Genomic DNA, 21,627 nt, shown 5'->3' on the forward strand with positions numbered 1-21,627 from the left:
GCTGGATGGGAGCTGGGGGCTGGTCTCTGAGTCTCAGGCAGTGGCTCAGGTCTCGGGCGAATGGGCGTGGGGGCAGGGCATGGAGATTGCAGGGTCTGTCAGGGATCTTGGAGAAGGGGAACCTTCCCGATGGGGTTGGGGTGGGGGTCCTGCCTGCTGGCCAGAACCTGGGGCCAAGTTGGGCAGGTCTTCCCCCAGAATGGCTGGTGCCCAGGATGGGACCTAGGGGCAGGCCTCTCTGGGTATGAGCCCAGGCACTCACCTCTTGTCCAGATGGGAGCTCCAGGGCGGGATTCTTTATAAATTTTTAAACAAAATCTCAACCCTAGTTAGAATACCCATTCCATAAGTAATTCCATTTTTACATAAACAGTTCCATAAAACAGTTCCATTTTTAACATAGAACAATTCATGAATCACCAGTTAATAAGGCATATATGCATACACAAAACTGCATCTTGAGCCTAGGTAGAAACAATAAAATTCATTTAAACAGTTCCATTTTTAACACAAACAATTCCATAAAACTGTTCCTAGGTCATCACCATAAGTAAATTCAAAATTGTCCCATTGAATAAAATCACTATCGTCCATTTCATTTCTTATGACCCAAGATTCAAATAATAAATTCTGGCACCAGCCTTCCAAATATGAAGAAATCCATAACCAAAACCTTTTTGTAGTTTTATCTCTTTTTTTAAGTTCAAAAAGTTCCAAAAAAAAGTAAATTCTGGTCATAGACTTTCACTTCCAAATATGAAAAAACGTTTTACAACCACAACCCTTTTTTTGCAGTTAACAACTTTAGTTCAAACAAGAATCTCTGCATATTTTATTCTCAAGTCAGAGACATTTTTAGTTACAGTAACATTTTAAACTGCACCAATTTTGCTGCAAGCTCAGGTTTTTCTGTGTTGCATTGGTTTTCCAATGGGTTTCAGTTGCGGATGCCTGTCTGTGGTTGTTCTACTGGTCCTGACATCTGCCATTCTTATCTTCTTAGCAGTTTCTGGAGCTTTTGAAACCACTCAGACTACTAGCTTGCAGTCTGCTAGGACATTTCCTTCTGTGTCTCTGGTTACTTCATCGCATACATTAAGCATAGACTCATATTCAACTTTTATACTGTTTTACACACTCACATATAACATATCAACATACACTTACTTATACTTCTTCTTACAAGTTAATATTCTTAAAGAAACTCTATAGGACTATCTTAGCAAATATACTTATATATTTACTTCTTACATAAATCTCTTAACACTTAGAAGAGATTTAACATTTTCTAACAAGACAGAATAGTAAACATACTTATATATTTCTTTACTTATTACAAGCTTTAAAAAAGTCAGTGGACTCTTTATTCAGGAGCTCTTGGTGGAATGGGTCTGTTTTCTCTTCACCACCACAGGCTTCTGGCATCACAAGATGGCACTGGCCCTGTGGATGGCCACCATGTGCAGATCCAGGGGCTCTTGTTCTTTCATACAGATCATGTGCTTGATTCTGCTGAGGGTGGCCCATGCATTCTTGTTGATAGTAGTCCTCACATAAGAAGTGGCTGGTTTTCACTGACCCAATCTGTGTTTCATGACCACCACAACCCCTTTGCCATCAGCCATGGGCTCCACTCCCAAAGTTTTGTGGTGAATCAGCCCGTTGTAGGGGAAGGAGTTTTGGGCCTTCAGATTATTGGGTTCAGTGCTGTACGTCTGCTTATTCCTCTTGATTAGGAAACTGGAGCAGTTCTGAATGACCATCCATTGCAGATGCACAGACATAGCAGTGGGTCCTCTCTCTATGGTGGCCAGAGATGGAAAGAACACTTATTACAAGCTTATTAGTACATGTCTTAAAGAAATTCTATAGCTCTATTAGCATATATCTAACTTAGCAAACACCTAAAAGATTTCCACCAAACTTATACTATATAACGATTAGAAAGACTCTATAACATGACAGGAAGTATGCAAATCATTTCTAAAGTTTAGAGTTTATAGTCAGCTTTGATATACAACATTGGGACTTAGTGAGTTGTAACTGAAAGTTTTCCTGTGCCCACCCAGCTCCTGTGTCCTTGCAGTCCCACAGCTGCTCAGACTCAAATGAACACACAGAGGCTTATATTAATTATGAACTGTATGGCTATTGGCTCAGGCTTCTCACTAACTAGATCTTACATCTTAAATTAACCCATTTCTATAAATCTATACTTTGCCGCATGGCTCGTGGCTTACCAGTATCTTTACATCTTGCTTCTCATGGAGCAGCTGGCAGTATCCTGACTCAGCCTTCCTATTCCCAGAATTCTCCTCTCTGCTTATTCTGCCTATACTTCCTTCCTGGCTACTGGACAATCAGCATTTTATTTATCAACCAATCAGAGCAACACACATTCATAGCATACAGAAAGACATCCACAGCAGTGAGTTTTGTTCTTTATGCATTCCAGCTCTTCTACAAAAACTCTATTAAGAGCTATCTCAGTTTAAACAACAAACCCAAAAAGAGAGAAAACAGAAGAGAAGAGAAACCTTGTAAGGAATATTCTTTCTTTCTTTCTTTCTTTCTTTCTTTCTTTCTTTCTTTCTTCCTTCCTTTCTTTCTTTTTTCTTATCTAACTCATCATTTTAATTTAAAGTGTTTGGGGAAAATACATTAACATTCTTGACAAGGTGTAGTGGGTAGCCGTTCCAGCTTTGATCTGGAAGGACCACCCCCATTGAGGCTTCAGTAACTGTCATGCCTACAAGGCAGAGCCAAGAGAGGACCCTTGAAGACCCAGGATCTGGATGGGCTGGCTCTCTTGGTTCCTGGACCCTGGACACTGGAGGTAGACTGAGCAGAGTTCTCCAGAGAACACCACTGGACTGTGCTACACCTTTCCCAGACCCTGTAGCCTATCCTGTCACTTGTAAGTTACCCCACAAAATAAATCTCCCTTCTAACTACATGGAGTGGCCTTAATAATTTCACCAATAACAGGGAAAAGGAATCTCAGAAAATATGGTAAAAGTAAAAGTCACAAATGCTTTCCCAGGATAGAGGTGGCCTCTCTTGACAAGGGTATACTTAGATAGGAAAACAGAAGTTGTGGTTGCTCTTGGAGCACCCATCTGTGAGTCTGCCACCCCATTCAAAATGGACAACACATCTGCCCACAATTAAATCAACTTTGCCTATCCCAATAGTGCCAATTAAGGGACCAAGCTGATGGGAAACTGAAAGCAGATTTATCATTTATCTTCCCCTGGACTTAGCATTTGCATCTTCAAAAGAAAATTAGCAAAAAAGTAGTAGTAACAAAAATATAGACTCCTGGACTCCACAAATATAGGAAATAAATCTTCAGCTATGTGATATGTCTGGCCTCCCCAGGAGCTCTATGTTTTCTTTTTTTAATTAAGAAATTTTTTTATTCATTTTACACACCAATCAAAGATTCTCCTCTTCCCTCCTCCCACCACCCCAACCTCCCCTCCCAACCCATCCCCCACTCCCTCCCACAAGAAGGCAAGACCTGCCCTGTGGAGGCACATTCAATAGAGGTGAGTCCAAGCCCTTCCCCCGCCTCAAGGCTGCATGAGGTAGTGGGTTCCACAAAGCCTGCTCATGCACCAGGGATGGATTCTGATCCTACCACTAGGGGGCCTCCCAAGCAGATTAAGCTGCTCAACTGTCTCACCATGCAAAGGGCCTAGTCCAATCCCATGTAGGCTCCACAGCCATTGATTCAACTTTCATGAGTTCCCTCTAGTTTATTTTAGTCATCCCTGCTTGTTTCCCCACTTGCTCATAGAATCCCTCCTCTCTCTCTTTGACTGGGCTCCTGGAGCTCTGTCTAGTGACCAGCTGTGGATCTCTGCATCTGCTTCCATCAGTCATTGGAGAAAAGTTCTGTGATGACAGTTAGGGTATTCACTGGTCTGATCTCTGGGGCAAGCCAGTTCAACTCTTAATTACTCAGAAATTTCATTTTAAAACTCCTCAGCAGTCTGGAAAGTCTCTTTATTCTCCTACTATCCTCAGACTGGAAGATGGAGCCTTAATATCACAAGCATTGTTTTTGCTGCTTTTCCCACTCATCACCAAACTGTGAGACAATTTTCCCTCTCTTAATTTTTTTAAAGTTGTATTTGCCATGAGTTCTTTTAACAATGCTGATGTTTCTGATAAATTTTTATTAGCCCATTATTTCTTAGTGAAGTTATTTTGTTGCACACACAAAACCACTACCATTCAAAGGAATCAAGAACATAGATGTTCTTTCATGAAACATATCCTTTATTAGTTTCTTAACTCCTGACATATTATTATTAGCAACTGTGATATTTAGCATTGATTTCTTATAGGGAACTTTCAGATGAAGCAACTCTATTTTGTAAGACAGCTAGATTTTCTGAAGTTTTTTCCCATCTATAAAGTAGTAATTTCTTTTTTGAATACCTGTTTCCTTCTCCCCTTATTAGATTTGCAAAGGAATCATTCAGCAAGTTCTCCTGCTAGACTATTTGTTTTGAAAGCTTAATGTATTTCTAAGTGACTTGATTGTTCTTATAGGTAGCCTTTTGTCATCCAACTACCATAAAAACTCTGTACAGCTATTAGGGAAAATAAGGTATTTTCCCAAAGGAGCCCAAAACCACGAAGGTCTGAGTTCCCTATGTTGGTATTTGTGGCCACTGGGCACTTCTTCAGCCACATGACCATGCATGCACTGGCAAAATGATGAGTCATCCTTTACATCACATGTAATCTGTATGCTATGCGATCATGTAATTTGCACACAACATGATCACCCAATCTATGTGCATGCATCATTTAGCTCCATAAACCCATATGGATATATGCAGGGAAATCCTTAAAAAGCTGGTCACAGACTCCTCCTCTCTCTTCTGTTCTCTCCTTCTCTCCTATCTCTCCCTCCTCCTCATGTGTCTTTCCAACAGGCCTGATCACATTCTGTCCTGTCTCTCCTTCCTCCTAATAAAACTCTGATAGTGAATTTTGTCCTGCCTCATGGCTTTTCTTGCATGGTAACAGTGTCACTTAATGAATAACATTGTGCTGCTGCACTGCTCCATTAAAACCAACACCATATTCTTACAATTTTTCCTTGGAACTAATATTCAATAAATTCTGAGATGATTTTCTTCCTTCTTATTCTTTTAAAATCTGTGTTTTTTACTATGAATGTCTTTTCAAGCTGCAAAGTTTTTCTGGACAATGTCACCATCTTTAGCAGAAAAATTACCATTCCCAGAATACATTTCTTTTGTATTAGTCTGCTGTTACAAGCTACCTTATGGACTCCATTTCCCATAGTTCTTTTTGGGTCCAGGAGTCAACTTCCTGTTCTCTTTTACTGGGCTTGTTTACAAAGTTTTCATGGTTTTGATTTTGTAATGGGAGATTTAAATGAAGCGTTTTTGAGCTTCCAACCATGGGAGATCGGGAGATTTCTGTTCTTTTTTACTGGGCTTGCTTTCAAAATTTTCACCCAGAAGGTTTGAACCAAGTGTTTTCCTTTTTCAACTATGAAGGTTTCTTGAGTCAAAGGATTTCTGTTTTCCCTGAGCTGGCCCCAACAGATGTTTCTCTTTAATTGGACACTAGCCCCAGATCAGATCCGCACCTGCCCCATCAGTGCGCATTTGAGGCAGGCATTCCTGATTCTCAGGGCATTGTGCATTTTCCTTAGCCAATCAGTGAAAAAAGCACTTAAGACAGAGCTTTCCCACAGCTCCTTCAGAGAGATTTTCATTGAGAGATCTTTATCTCATTTTGCTTGTTCCTTTCCCCCACAGATGCAGTGCTTCAGATATCTCAGGCTGTGGCTCTGTTCCTCTGCTAGCTGCCTCTGGAGATAGGGGCTTTTTTCTCCAAATCAGCTTCAAATTCTAGCAGCTCTCCCTAGGTCTTGCACCTTCTGGGAAGGAATTTGTCCCTTCTCCATTTCTGTTTTCAGGGTCTGTGCTGCTTGTGTTCAGACCTCTGCTTTTTTATCAAGGGAGGTTTTTGTTATCCCTAACCTCTCATTAGGACAGGTACACTTCCCTAATCAGGCTTTTACCTGGCCCAGTTCCCCAGTGGATTGCTTTTGTTTGTCTGTCAGACATAGCTTAACACCAGAGGCAATTAACCACTCAGGGCTACACTCCCTCACCTCACCAGGAGTCAGTGGGGGTAAAACACAAAAGCATTTGTTTTAGAAAGGTCCTTTCTCTGATAGGAAAGGACTTTTCTCAGATAGATTTCTTTTTGTAGCTGTGGATACTGTGTAGCCCCACCTATCAACCCGGGACTTGTAGGAAGGCAGGCAACTGTGCTGTTTCCACCAGCTTTGGCTTTGCTTGTTCTTTTGCAGTGTTCCCCCTGGTCCTGCACCTTCCTGCTTCAGCTCCATGCTTGAGAAAGTTGTTGATGACTGCAGAAACAATAGTACCCCCAAAATGCACTGCAACTTGGAGGTATTGGCTAGTTGCTTCTCAGTTGTTGGTTAGAAGAAAGGATACAATGCTTAAGAGAGAAAGTTTACACCACTTCAGGGGATCTTTGTGTTAGGGTGATTAGGAGCATGTTTTCACAGATGATCACCCAGAAACAAAACCCTTGATGCCTCAGCTCAGCTGCAGCTGAAAGGCTTAGCTTTACTGCCTTCGTCCAAGCCAGCAGCCCTTCCCCAGGTCCCAAACAGCCTCTGTTGTGGCTTCACCTTGGGGAAGCTGTCCCTGCTTCAGCTTTCTGCCTGCACTCTCCCAAGCATTTCCTCTGGTGACTCTGACCACTGCCTTTTACTAGCTTGAAGAGACAGAGCTTAGAAGAGAGGTTTTTGGAAACTCAAGCCTTGCCTCCCTCATTGCAGGGAGGATTTTTCTGGCTTGAAAGAAAGGCAGAACTTAGGTTTTGCTGTTCTAAGAGTTTACTTAGAGTGAATCACAGATGATTTCCCATACTAATATCTCCAGGTCATTCTAATTTTTTTTTCTCTCATTTTATTTTCTTCAGCTCTGGCTCTATTTACTGTATCATATTTTTATTTTAGTTTTCCTGTAATTTTTTTTATTTTAATTTTTATTTTGCAATACAATTCAGTTCTACATATCAGCCACGGATTCCCTTGTTCTCCCCCCTCTGGCCCCCCTCTCATTCTAATTTTTGCACTTACAGAAAGAGAAACTCAGAGATAAAGTTCTGAAAGGCTTCTTAGCGCCGGGCGGTGGTGGTGCACGCCTTTAATCCCAGCACTCGGGAGGTAGAGCCAGGTGGATCTCTGTGAGTTCAAGGCCAGCCTGGACTACCAAGTGAGTCCCAGGAAAGGCACAAAGCTACACAGAGAAACCCTGTCTCGAAAATCCAAAAAAAAAAAAAAAAAAAAGAGAGAGAAATATTAAGTTTTTCCCAAGAGAGAAAGACCAACTTTCCCCAAACTTCTAAACTTTTGCTTATTACCCCCATATTTTGCTTCAGGGAGAATTTGTTTCTCCTGCTGCTTGGACTTAGCATTTTAGCTGTCCCGAGGCCAAAAATCTTCCATAGGAATCTTTTTTTTTTTCCTGCCCAATAAGCTCAAAAAAGAGCTTTTAGTCTACCTGTAAAGCTCAAAGAAGATACATTTTTTTTCCAGTTTGCATTCATAGCCCCCAAAGTTAGATTGAAGAATTAGTTTTTCTGTCTAGTTGCCTAACTTATCTTAAGTAATTTTTTTACACTACTTTACAGTTCTAAGTTTTTGATGCACTATATTGCTACACTATACCCTTTATTTTTTTTCACAAATAGAAATTGAGAGAGACAGAAAGATAGAAATCTTGGTAGAGGATCAAGACATCCTTCTTGTCCATTTTTCTTTTCTCTTGAGGATAAAACCCCTTGCCCTATTTAATTTTTTTCCTTCACTTCAACACTGGACCAGACACTTTTCCCCTGGTAGGGCCCACTTTCACCAAGTACTCTAAAATATTATCATCATCATCATCATTATTATTATTATTATTTTCCTTTGTCTTCAGTCCCTTTTCATGGCACCATTCTGGGGGGGGCTACCCACCACACCCACATTTCCCCAGAGTGCTCTTGAGGAGGAGGAGTAGGAAATAATAGATGGAAGGATTTAGAGTATGCAGAGAAACAGATAGAAAATACAGAATAGCCTCAAGAGGGACTGGAACCTATTCCATCAGGCCCTGGCTGTCTCTACCCTAGGGTATTTATAGAAATGCCAGGGGTTGGAGCAAAAGACATACCCCCAGCGTAGCCAAGTGCAGACCATCTCGGACACCTGCACTCAGTGCTAGGTAAAGCCACTAGGAAACCTGAAAATGGGCTCCCACAGACTATATATCAAGACCCTGAATCAGAAAGCAAAAAAATAAAATACTCCTCTTTTCCAGTTTCAAACCTCTTTAATTTTTCAATCAACTTCCACTGCCTCTTCCATTCTACTTAGATCAACAGCTTACTGATTGTGGCATGCTAGGCACTGTATAGTTTACTATCAATAAGTCTTACCTTACTAATTCTGGGTCTGACCTTGCAGTGATATTAATATCAGTAAAGAGTGCTCCTTTGCCATCATTCCCTGTCCTCATTAAATGCAATCTGTTAAGGAAAAACTGGTTGTTTTCTTGTACACTACAGAACACTCAAGACATTGTTATATTGACTGAATTAAAGATTGGTGGGTCATGACCTTATCATACACTATTTCTGCTAATTAGTCAGGCTATCACAGGGCTGAGACCAGCATTCTTATGTTCACTTGACCTAGAGGGTTCTCCTCGGGTTTAGGACAGAAAAGGAGGTCAACCAGACAGCCCACTTGAAAACTCCATTCAGGAGAGGAACATTCCCCCACCTTCCCATTACCTGGTTGGGAATAGAGGAAGACAGTATGTGCTGACCAGCAGGATGGCTTTGGGAGGGTTATTCTCAGCTCCAGAGCCCTGAAACTGACAGAGAAGGTGACAAGGGACCCAACTGGACAGGAAGAGATAGAATAACTGAGAAAGAGAGAGAGAGCAGCAGGTGAGTGTCTCCAGGCCAAGGACACTGTTGCCCAACCAACTCAGAGGCCACACAAAGGGAACCTTGAGTTACAGCCAGGACCTGGTGCTAAGCCTTTGATTCCAGCCACTGCCTGTGTGGTCTACACTGAGGCTTTAGAGCTTCAGACCAGGGTGAGTGCCAGCTAGTCCACTCTCTGGAACCTCCACCACCAGAATATTGGAGGAGAGTATTGCACATGGAGGAGCCAAAGTGGAGCGGGAGTGCAAATTAGGATTAGGGGAATATAAGAGGAGTGCAGTGGCATGGAAAAGGACAGAATCATCAGAAACTGGGAGGGAAAAGGGCAAGAGCTTGCAGAATGAGTCAGATCCAGAGGGCAGAATAGCAATAGTCAATGGCTGTGCCTCTAGGATGTGGGTGAGGAAGAGGCAGATGGGGAGACACCCTACCCAGCCAATCTCCATTGGATTCCTCCCCAAACCCCACCTCCACAGCAACACTAGAGATCTAGCCACTATTTACAAATGTGCTGTGATGGAAATGAGAATGGAGATGGTTACTGGTGTTGTGTGTTTTAATGGCATTTGCCAGAATAGTGGGGCTCACATTTCCCATGAGGTTCACTATCTGAGCAGAAGAGGACTCCTTGGGCCAGAGGGAGGGCTGAACCATCTGGAGCACCAGATCTCACCCTGGAGCACCAGATCTCACCCTATCCCTGCTGCCAAGGGAATACAGTTGAACCTTGGGTTACTGAAATCCTGAAATTCTTCCCTCCACCTCCCAATTACTGCAATTATAGCTTGTGCCAACTTTGGCTTAGGTGGTTTCTTTTTCAACTTCAGTGAGTCATTAGAAACCTTGGATAAGAAAAGTAGTTGACAGAAAGAAAAACTGGTTGTTGGTGTAAAGCCTGCCTTTTATCATCTGTAAAATGAGGAAAAAACATTGCCCTTGTCCTTTTGTGTGGTTATTGTTATAAAGAGAAAAATAAGGCTTATAAAAATTTTAATAAACATTCTGTGTTTAAAAAAAAACAGGACTAGAGAGAGAATGCAGCTGTTAAAGAAAAGGCTCTGTGATGGCTATTGCTGTCAACTTGACTATATCTGCAATGAACTACAATATACAAATGAAGGGCATACATGTGATCTGGATCTTGAGGCAGGAAGACAATATGCCTTTGATCCAGATCTTGAGGCAGGGTAGTACACCATTAATTAAAGTCACATCTTCTGCTGGAAGCCTATAAAAGGATAATGGAAGAAGGAAGGGTTAGTTTGTTCTTTGCATGCTTGCCCTAGCCTTGGCAGCAAATCCATTCTTTCACTATCATTGGAGCATACTTCTTTGGGATTCCAGCATATAAAGAAGACCAGCTGAGACACCTACCTTTGTGGAACTGAGCACCTATTAGATTCTTGGACTTTACATTCACAACTAGCCATTGTTGGATTAGTTGGATTAGCCTTTAATTCATTTCAATAAATTCCAGAGAGAGAGAGAGAGAGAGAGAGAGAGAGAGAGAGAGAGAGAGAGAGAGAGATTCATTCTATAAGGTCTATGACTCTAGTGAATCCCGACTAGTACAGATTTTGGCACCAGAGAAGTTCTCGAGAAACAGAAGTGTAAGAAAGATCCTTGTAAGTATCTGGAATAAGCTTTTCAATTCAATAGCACCTTCAAATTCACTAGAACCTAAAGCTACTGAAGCCTCTCCTGGGTGTAGCTAGAGTTTTCCTGCCTGGCCCACAGTCAGGACAAATCTTTCTTACCTGCCAGTCCCACAGCTGCTCAGACCCAACCAAGTAAACACAGAGACTTATATTGCTTACAAACTGTATGGCCGTGGCAGGCTTCTTGCTAACTGTTCTTATAGCTTAAATTAATCCATTTCTATGAATCTATATGTTGCCATGTGGCTCGTGGCTTACCGGCATCTTCACATGCTGTTTGCCATCATGGCGGCTGGCAGTGTCTCTCTGACTCAGCCTTCCACTTCCCAGCTTTATTCTCCTCCTTGTCCTGCCTATACTTCCTGCCTGGCCACTGGCTAATCAGTGATTTATTTATTGACCAATCAGCAACACACTTGACATACAGACCATCCCATAGCACCTGGGAGCTAGGAGAGTTCTGGAAGCCCATGGTGTATACCATATTTCAAACTTAAAGAGATAAATGCCTTTGATTATCTTGATTCATCAATACTGTGTGGCAGTTGATTTACTGGTCCTCTATATGAAACTTTGGTCAATTTTAAGGAAAGTGATGTTGCTGGTTGGTTGCTCTTAACACCTCTGAACAAACTGATAAAGGATGGGAATAAGCTTCCGGATAAAGTTAATCAACCTCAGAAAACACTGAAGGACAACAATGAGCTTAGTGATAAAATTGACCAGCCCCAGATGTGAATAAACAGTCTAAAGATTTCTAAGTGTGCCCTGGAAGAGAATCTTCTCTGCAAGAGCCATAGAGTGTAGTTGAAATTCTCCTGTGTCCACACAGCTCCTGCAGCTGCTCAGACCCACGTAAATACACAGAGACTTATATTACTTATAAACTGTATGGCCATGGCAGGCTTCTTGTTATCTAGTTCTTGTATCTTAAATTAATCTATTTCTACTAATCTATACTTTGCCACATGGCTCATGGCTAATCGGTATCTTTACATCATGCTTCTCATGGTGGTGGTGGCTGGCAGTGTCTCCTGACTCAGCCTTCCACCTCCCAGCATTCTCCTCTCTGCTTATTCTGCCTATACTATGCTTCCTGCCTGGATACTGGCCAATTAGCATTTTATTTATCAATCAATCAGAGCAACACATTCACAGCATACAGAAAGACATCCCCAGAAATCAAGCTTGAATTACAGAAAAATCAAACCAAAGCCTTCATCAATAAGGTTGGCTGAACTACCGTGGAAACTCAAGTCTCAGCCTTAAAGGGTGTTGGCAGATAAAGTAAGGGCATTAACTGGTAAAGAATGAGATGCTATAACTTGGGATAGGGATGTGTGTGAGGACCCCGTTGAAGCTGAGAATTTTGAACCCTCAGAGTCTCAAGAGTTTAACTCACCTAAGGAAGTAGTATCCTCACCCCACCCAATAAAATATTGCCTGTTTCACCTTTCACTGAGGAAATTAATCCTTCAGTGTCTGCTAAACTAACAGTGACACAAAATGGTGACAGGGACACCAGAACAGTTGGAGAATTTTGTTGTCATCCTTTTCCTTATGACAAACCTTAGGTTTGGAGATGCTGCTGCTAAATGCAAAGAGTTTAAATGAGCCCCAAGGTAGCAGAGGTCAGGTGGCAGCATTGAATCACCAAAGGCAAGATGATCATAGTTATCATAATGGGCAGCATAGACAAAATGATGTTCATAATGGCCTAACCTATAATGGTCAGCACAGGCAAGGTGAATTTTATAGTGGCATAGTGGACCCTTGGTACTGGTTAATCCATCATGGTGTTTCCAGGCATGAAAAAGATAAGAAGCCTATTGACCTGTATACATATGAAAATTCTCAAATGAAAGAAAAGCTAGACTAGATTGTGGCAAAAGGCAATCTTGGCCATTGAATCAATTTCCATACTTAAGCCAGTTTGCAGACCCAAAAACCCTTGAATGAAGAAGGGGTGGCCAGGTTCCTCTGAGTTAGGACCTTGATAAGAAACCTAAAAGTTTTACTGTTAGCATTTCTCCAGTTCTTTCTCAGAGGTACCTACAATCTTTTACAAAGGTTATTATGTATTCAGGAAAAGGTAACAATAAGAATTTCTGGGTCTATTGAATAGTGGTTATGAAGTGACACTAATTCCAGGAGATCCCGGGAAACATTATGCTCCTCCAGTTAAAGTAGGGGTTTATGGAGGCCAGGTGATTAATGGAGTTTTGGGTGCTGTCTAACTCACAGTAGATCCAGTACATCCATGAACTCATCCTGTGATTATTTCCCCAGATTCAGAATGCATAATTGCGATAAATATACTTAGAAATTTCAGAATTCTCAAAATTGGTTTCCTGATCTGTGGAATAGTGAGGGCTATTATGCTTGGAAAGGCTAAATGCAATCCTTTTGAGTTGCCCCTGGTAAAGAAAATAGTGAATTAAAAACAGTATCACATCCCAGAAGTAATTACAGAAATTAGTGCCACCATCAAGTGTTGTTTTATCTTCAGCACAGCCTTAATTTATTTCTATTTTATCCAGCAATTGCAACTCCATAATTACTAGCTTGTTTCTATAGCAGTGGCTAGCCCAGCCACTCAGCCTGAAGCCTAGTAGAAATTCTGTTCCTGCAGGCTCTGTATCTCTCCATCTTCCCAAGATGCCCACTTTCTGTAGAATAATCTTGTACATTGTAAAGATTTGTTACTTGAACTGTTTTAATAAAATGCTGATTGGCTGGTAGCTGGGCAGGAAAGCAAAATTGAGAATGATGAGAAGGAGGTTGGAGTCAGAAGTCACCAGTCAGGCACAGAGGAAGAAAGATGAGAATGTAATACTGAAAAAGTACCAAGCAATATAGCTAAACATAGTTAAGAATTTTGGGTTAATTTAAGTATAAGAGCTAGTTAGTAATAAGCATGAGCTACTGGCTGAGCATTTATAATTTATATTAAGCTTCTGAGTGGTTATTTGGGAAGTGATTAGTGGGAAAGCACCATTCAATTACATATGGCACTCAACATGGGGGCAAAATTTCCACATAAAACCCAACAAAGCTTAAGGATTCTAGACACACAAGAATGGAGTCAAGAATGCCTTGTTCGTAGCAGCATTTTCTTGGGTGGGCTCTGTTTGCTTGTGGCTAGCAGAGGCATGACTCCATTAAGAGGTGGCTTCATAACTCCATGTTAGTGGCAAAAACTACATGGCTCTTTTAAGAGGCCCTGCTAACAAACACTTAAATGTTCATGAGCACTGAGGGCAATGCTCTACTTGTTGACAGCATGGAATCTAAAATTCCTCAGAATTGGGGCAATAAATGTGGCTCCTACTAGTACCTTTGTCATGAAGCTAGGCACTTAGGGAAGAAAGGCATGGGGCAGAGCCAGTTGCCAAAGCCATGGCTTTAGTCCTAGCCACATCTGCTTAGCAGTTGAAAGATGCAGAAAGATATAGAAATATGCAGTAAAAACAGATTCAGACAAAAAGGCTGCTGTGGGATGGTCTGTATGTCAAATGTGTTGCTGATTGGTCAATGAATAAATCACTGATTGGCAGTGGCCAGGCAGGAAGTATAGGTGGGACTAACAGAGAGGAGAATTGAGAGAACAGGAAGCTGGGTGAGGGAGACACTGCCAGCCGCCATCAGGACAAGGAAGATGTAAAGTACCGGTAAGCCACAAGCCACGTGGCAAGGTATAGATTAATAAAAATGGATTAATTTAAGCTGTAAGAACAGTTAGCAAGAAGCCTGTCATGGCCATACAGTTTGTAACCAATATAAGTCTCTGTGTTTACTTGGTCGGGTTTGAGCGGCTTGGGACTGGCGAGTGAGAGAGATTTGTCCTGACTGTGGGCCAGGCAGGAAAACTCTAGCAACAAATGGCGCCCAACGTGGGGCATGAGTTTCCACCTAAAAACTGAGAAAAAAGATTCTAAAATGGAGCTAAAAACAGTTCCTAATTGTCTCTCTCAAATGAGCGGCAGCTGCCGGTTTGAGCTACTGGTGGGTTCCTAGTGTGCGTGCATGCTCGACCTGCAGTATGGTGGGAATGAGGCCTCTGCAAGTGGCACATTAAGCTGTGTGGTGGATTTAGCCTTTGCTAGTACAAAACAAAACAAAAAAAAAAGGTTTCTGGGCTACACGCTGCTTTGATAGAAGCATAGACCCACTATTTCTGAGAGTTGATGGCTCCCAGAGCTGGCGGAAAACGTATCACCGCCATGTTGGGAAGCTGAAGTGGGCGGAGCCAGCAGCGCCAGCGCCGTTTCAGTCTTAGAAGGCTACAGTTCAAAGCAATAGGCTCAAGCTAATATAAAAAATAAGCCATGTAAAGATGGCTACCACACAGAGAATCTGGATTATGTTCTCTTTGATATTTGTAACTGAAGAAAAACATTTGATTACAAAAGCTGTTGAGTTATGCCAAAATGTATATTTTAAAGGTACCTTGACTTCAAAATTTGGATGTAAGGATATGTTACTTTGGAAAGGAGACTCTGCTTTTGTTTCCACAGAAAGCCAGAGGCTATGGATTTGTTCCAGATTAAGACACATCAGGTTTGACCAGTTAAGACCACCTGAAAGGTCTCCGATGACACCATGGCCCAGATGATCCAACATCCAAAATGGTTTCAAGGCAACTGGCTCAGATGATACAGCCTCATGGACTACTCCATGATCCTAAAATTTTCTTTGTTTCCCCAGAAGATACAGCGCCCCCCTCCAACAGGAAGTAGTAAGAGAAGCTACGCCCAAATTCCCAAATATACCAAGCTGACTTTGGAGATGTGTAAAGGTTAAAACCTTCCTTTTTAAGAAAAGAAAAGGGGAGGTGCTGTGGGATGGTCTGTATGTCAAATGTGTTGCTGATTGGTCAATGAATAAATCACTGATTGGCAGTGGCCAGGCAGGAAGTATAGGCAGGACTAACAGAGAGGAGAATTGAGAGAACAGGAAGCTGGGTGAGGGAGACACTGCCAGCCGCCATCAGGACAAGGAAGATGTAAAGTACCGGTAAGCCACAAGCCACGTGGCAAGGTATAGATTAATAAAAATGGATTAATTTAAGCTGTAAGAACAGTTAGCAAGAAGCCTGTCATGGCCATACAGTTTGTAACCAATATAAGTCTCTGTGTTTACTTGGTCGGGTTTGAGCGGCTTGGGACTGGCGAGTGAGAGAGATTTGTCCTGACTGTGGGCCAGGCAGGAAAACTCTAGCAACAAAGGCCTCTAAATGTGTCACAGTATGTTTGAAAAATGTGCATAGGCTTGGGAGAGAGAAAAAAAGGGTAAATGCAATAATAGTAAATCCTTAATAAAGAAATAGAGTAATAAAAATACAATAACCACATAAAGATGGGAAATACACAGTTTGGATTTTGTATTTTATTGTGATCTCTTTGGATTTTTTGACTCTTAATGAACAAATGATAACTGTATAGACATTCAATTGTAAAAGCTGCTAGACTAAACCAACCTATATATTTAAAAAAAATCTGAACTCCAAAATTTAAGTCAAAAGGTATGTCACTTTAGGGGAAAGATTATGTTTCTGTTTCTGAAGAAAATGAGAGATTATGGATTAATTCTGGATTAAGAAAATTCAGATTTGATCAAGAAAACTCCCTGGAATCCTAACTACAGACATGAGAAAATAAACCTAAAGTAACTACAAGACATGTAACATATATTTTACCTGGCCAAACATAAAACAAAAAATTATCTTTTACTGGCATGTGTACAGTACACAGTTTACATTTGTATTGATGCAGATACATATATTACCTTTAAAAGTTTATATTTTTTCAAAACGAAGTCACTAGACACCAATAAAAATGGCTCCGGTAATGCAACATATAAAACAACTTTATGGCTGCAGACTGAGATGATCCAGACTCACTCACTACAGCCAAGACTTAACAATTGTCTAGATTTTCTCAGAATCCCTCAAATATTACCAGCACCCCTAACCAACAGGAAGGAGTCTAGAGAACTATACCCACATTCCCCCAAAATAGATTATAGATGTTTGTCTTTGTTTAGGGATTTGATTATAAATTATTAATTGTAGCTAGAGTTTTCCTGCCTGGCCCACAGTCAGGACAAATCTTTCTCACCTGCCAGTCCCACAGCCGCTCAGACCCAACCAAGTAAACACAGAGACTTATATTGCTTACAAACTGTATGGCCGTACCAGGCTTCTTGCTAACTGTTCTTATAGCTTAAATTAATCCATTTCTATGAATCTGTATGTTGCCATGTGGCTCGTGGCTTACCGGCATCTTCACATGCTGTTTGTCATCGTGGCGGCTGACAGTGTCTCTGACTCAGCCTTCCTCTTCCCAGCTTTATTCTCCTCCTTGTCCCGCCCACAATTCCTCCTGCCTGACTACTGGCCAATCTGTGTTTTATTTACCAACCAATCAGAGCAACACATTTGCCATACAGAACATCCCACAGCAATTAATGGTCATAGTCAATCTCTTTCTAAGAAAGAAAAGAGGGATATAGAAATGATAGGATACAGGGGCAGATTATGGAATCTGCTTTAATCTAAAAAACAGCTATTAATCTTTCATACTTTACATTGGTATGGATTTTGGTTTATTGATACAAATTTAAAGAATTTTTATACTGTATGCATATTTATACTCTTGTTTAAGATATTATGTTTATGCAACTAATTTAAAAATGTAATGTATAATTAAGAAATACAGATTAATAGTCATCTATAATAATCAAACTTATAGTCATGTTAGCTAGATTTTCTAGGTATACAGAGATATAATTTAGATACATAAGCAGTCTTCAAACACTTCAAAGACCTACAGAAGATGACATTCAAAATGTGCTAAGAACTTAGTTTTTTTTTTTGACAATGAGACATGTCTGCTCCTGGCAGCAACAATTACTTCAAAGAGGATACTGGGCATTGAAAAAACTCTATATGGAGTTTTGCTGTGGGATGTTCTGTATGTCAAATGTGTTGCTGATTGGTCAATAAATAAATCACTGATTGGTCAGTGGCCAGGCAGGAAGTATAGGCGGGAGAAGGAGGAGAAAAAACTGGGAAGTGGATGGCTGAGTCACAGAGACACTGCCAGCCGCCATGATGAGAAACAGCATGTGAAGATGCCGGTAAGCCACGAGCCATGTGGCAAGGTATAGATTAATGGAAATGGATTAATTTAAGCTGTAAGAACAGTTAGCAAGAAGCGTGCCATGGCCATACAGTTTGTAACCAATATAAGTCTCTGTGTTTACTTGGTCGGGTTTGAGCGGCTGTGGGACTGGAAGGAGATAGAGATTTGTCCTGACTATGGGCCAGGCAGGAAAACTTAAGCTATAGAGTTTATTTTCTTTATGACAAATGCTAGCTATATGATCAAATAAACTGCCCTTGCCTCAATTGCTGAGAGTTACTGTCCAAACTAGACCAGTAGGACACAACTGCTAAACTTTGCCAAGACAAAGTAGGATAGTCCTTCAAAATTCCCTGCTCAACATCAAAGTCTGTCATACATGCTAGGCCCGGAGGCCAGACTTGGATGTCCCACTATTGCAGAGGAACTTTGGGTGAATGTCTCGGCAGCTTGAGGTCCCTGTCATTAGTTAACATTTCACCCTTCTGAGGTCTTTGATGGAGTTGAAGACTAGATAGTTATAGTTTTCTTTAGTTATAATAAAAGATAAATTAGATACAAAACTTTAGACTCACCAAAATAAGATGATTAAGTATTTTCTCTAATTTTTCCAAATGCAAATGGATTAAATAGTGTTATTGTAATTCTTAATAACTGTTTTTATTGTATATAATTTTACTATGTCAAAGTAAAAACCTTCCTTTTTAATTAGATGAAAAGGGAGAAATGCTGTGCAATAATCCTCTTGTACACTATAAATATTTTTCACTCAAATTGGTTTAATAAAACACTAATTGGCCAGTAGTTAAGCAGGAAGCTAGGCAGGAAAGCCAAACTGAGAATGATAGAAAGAAGGATGGCAGAGTCAAGAGTTGTCAGCCAGGTGCAGAGGAAGCAAGATGAGAATGCCATAGTGAGTAAATGTACCAAGTCATGTGGTTAAACATAGATAAGCATTATGAGTTAATTTAAGTGTAATAGCTAGTTAGTAATAAGCCTGCACTACTGGCCAAGCAATTATAATTAATATTAAGCCTCTGAGTGGTTATTTGGGAGTGGGTGGGTGGGAGAGAACCATCAAGTTATACCCTCTGATACTCTATGATTACTTTCTGTCAATTAGTTGCAAACTCTGCCTCCTGAACCAATGTTAATTTTATTTAATCAATGAAAATGCAAACTCAGGATTCACAATGTGATTAAATATCCCCCAACATTTCCCTCTTTTGTCTAAATAAAAGGGAAAAGTTTTAGCTCTAACACAGTAAAACTACATACAATAAGAACAATTATCAAGTAAGGATTTTTTCTGAATTTGATAACAATGAAAACTGTAACTATAACTATCTCATCTTTAACTACATCAGAGACTCAAGAAGAATGTAATATTACCTGAGTAAACAGAAGTTCATAGCAAGCAACTTCCACAACTATAGAAATGACAGAGACATCTTGACAGTCACCCAAGATTCCTCTGCAACTTTGAAGCATCCATCTTCAGCCTACAGGCCTAGAATGACAGATTTTTCTGTAAAACAGGAGTTTTGAAGGACCTTGTCTTGACAAAGTTCAGCAGTCACCTTCTTTTGTGTCCTGCTTGTCCAATTTGGACAGCATACTGTCAGCAGTCAAAGCAAGAGCAGTTTCTTGTCCAGTGGCTTGTTTTGCCCCAAAGAAAGAAAACTCCATGTGGAGGTTCTTGGAGGCCCATTATCTTTCTATTGTTTTCTTTTTTTTTAAAGTAAATTGGTGCTGCAAGGAGCAGACATGTCTCACTGTCATGAAAAGCCTTGGATTATTAAAACATCTTAAATGCCATAGTCTGTATGTCTCTGAAGCTGTTTCAAGATGACCTATCTATCTAAAATATATCTGTGTTTTACTGTGAAAACATAACCAACATGATTACAAGTTTGATTAATGTTGATTACTAACTACTAACTTGTACTTCCTTTTTTGGTTTTTTTGAAACAGGGTTTCTCTGTGCAGCTTTGGAGGCCTTCCTAGACCTCACTCTGTAGCCCAGGCTGGCCTCAAATTCACAGAGATCTGCCTGCTTTTGCCTCCTGAGTGCTGGGATAAAAGGCATGTGCCACCTGTAAATATTACATTTTTAAATGAACTGAATAGGTACAATCCCTTAAACAAGAACAGAAACATATATACAATATAACAAAAAATACCCTTAAATTTGTATCAACCTACAAAAATCTATACCAACATAAACTATTTGAGAGTAGTAGTTACTTTTTTAGTTTGAAAGTAGATTCAATAATCTAATAAAAATAATCTTAAATTTGTATCAATATATAAAATCCATACCAATGTAAAATATTTGAGATTAATAGTTGCTTTTTAGTTTAAAGTAGAATAAAAAATCTACCCTTTTATTCTATCCTTTTGATATCCCCTTTTTCTTTTCAGAAAGAGATCCTTGAGTCCAACCTCCCTTATTTAGTTTCCTCACTTACCATGACCAGTAACAACTTGAAACAAACTCCCCAAATGATGACAAACTTTCATAACCCAGTGAATAACTAAAAATCAGCCATCCCACTACTTGGGAATGTGGGTGTCATATTCTTAAAGTTATTTCCTGTTGTTTGGGGGTAATAGCATCTTTAGGGGATCCTGAGAATACTGGGAGAATGATCAAGTCCTGGGAGAGCTAGCTGTGTTCTTTTTGTTTAGTCTCCATGTGATGGGAAAATGTAGAGCTTATCTGAAGTCTTAGATGGATAGTCTGTGAGGCTGAAACATCTCAGCTAACCACCTTGAAGTTGTACTGAGCAATTTATAGTTCAAAGCTGACCTTTGGTTGGTGTTTGTCAGCTCAATGACATTACCACAATAGAAGTAGAATTGTCATTTTGGAGCCCCATTATCCTTCTGGAGACTTCAAAGGTCACTGTTAGGACTGTTAGTCATGGTTCACTGCAGAAATCTTAAATATTTTAAATGTCATATGCAACAGATCTCACAGTGGTTACACAAACTTAATTCCTAGTTACATAATTTAGACTCAAGCACAAAATCATGTACAGGATGCTAGATGAAGCATATTTCTAGAATTATCTACATGACAATTAATATTACAACAGAAAGTTTATATATATTAGTATATATGCATATTAATCTTATACATTTAAAGATAATATTTATATCTTAATATATTTTGTACCAATAATGAGTTTTCTCTTGTTTTATGTGCCATCTGTTAAGGACTCCTCATGATTTTTTGTCATGTTTCATTGCACACCATCTGTTATGGACCATAGATGTCAACACATTGTCTTATCCATATCAAATGAAGTGATCACATTATGCAGGTTAATCTATAAAAGACTATATAATTGCATGAACCCATAAAACAGTTACATTGTATTTTGGTCATTCAAATTTGTCTTCATCTTCAAGTTTAGAAATCCCATTTCTCAGAAAAAGAAGAAAAACTGCATCACTTCCAGAAGTATTTAATAATAATTTATCAGATATTCCTAGTGAGACCAAAGATGTGGATGATTGTTTTGATGATTCTGGAGAGGATTCTACTGAATCTACTGACAGTGAAAACTTGTAAGGAAGCAAAAAGAATTATGATTTCAAGTGATTCCAACACCGATGAAACTTAATTGCTGGCCTGAAATTGACATACCACCATGCTTACAAATGTTTGAAGGTCACTCTGGGGTCACAACATTTCCATCTCTTTGTGACACTCTTTTTTTTTTTGGTGATGAATTGTTTGAGATGTTTTAGAAAGAGTTGTCCAACTATCATAATCAAACTGCAAT

The 21,627-nt window shown here is 40.1% G+C and overlaps 1 pseudogene; it reads right to left on the minus strand.

The window, feature by feature from the left end:
* Positions 1 to 281: 281 nt before the first annotated feature.
* The window catches only part of LOC128094789 (60S ribosomal protein L28-like), a 64,504-nt pseudogene continuing 43,158 nt past the window's right edge, over positions 282 to 21,627 (minus strand).

Source organism: Peromyscus californicus, unplaced genomic scaffold (genome assembly GCF_007827085.1).
Source record: "Peromyscus californicus insignis strain IS unplaced genomic scaffold, ASM782708v3 Scaffold_4__1_contigs__length_199733344, whole genome shotgun sequence".
Taxonomy (NCBI): domain Eukaryota; kingdom Metazoa; phylum Chordata; class Mammalia; order Rodentia; family Cricetidae; genus Peromyscus; species Peromyscus californicus.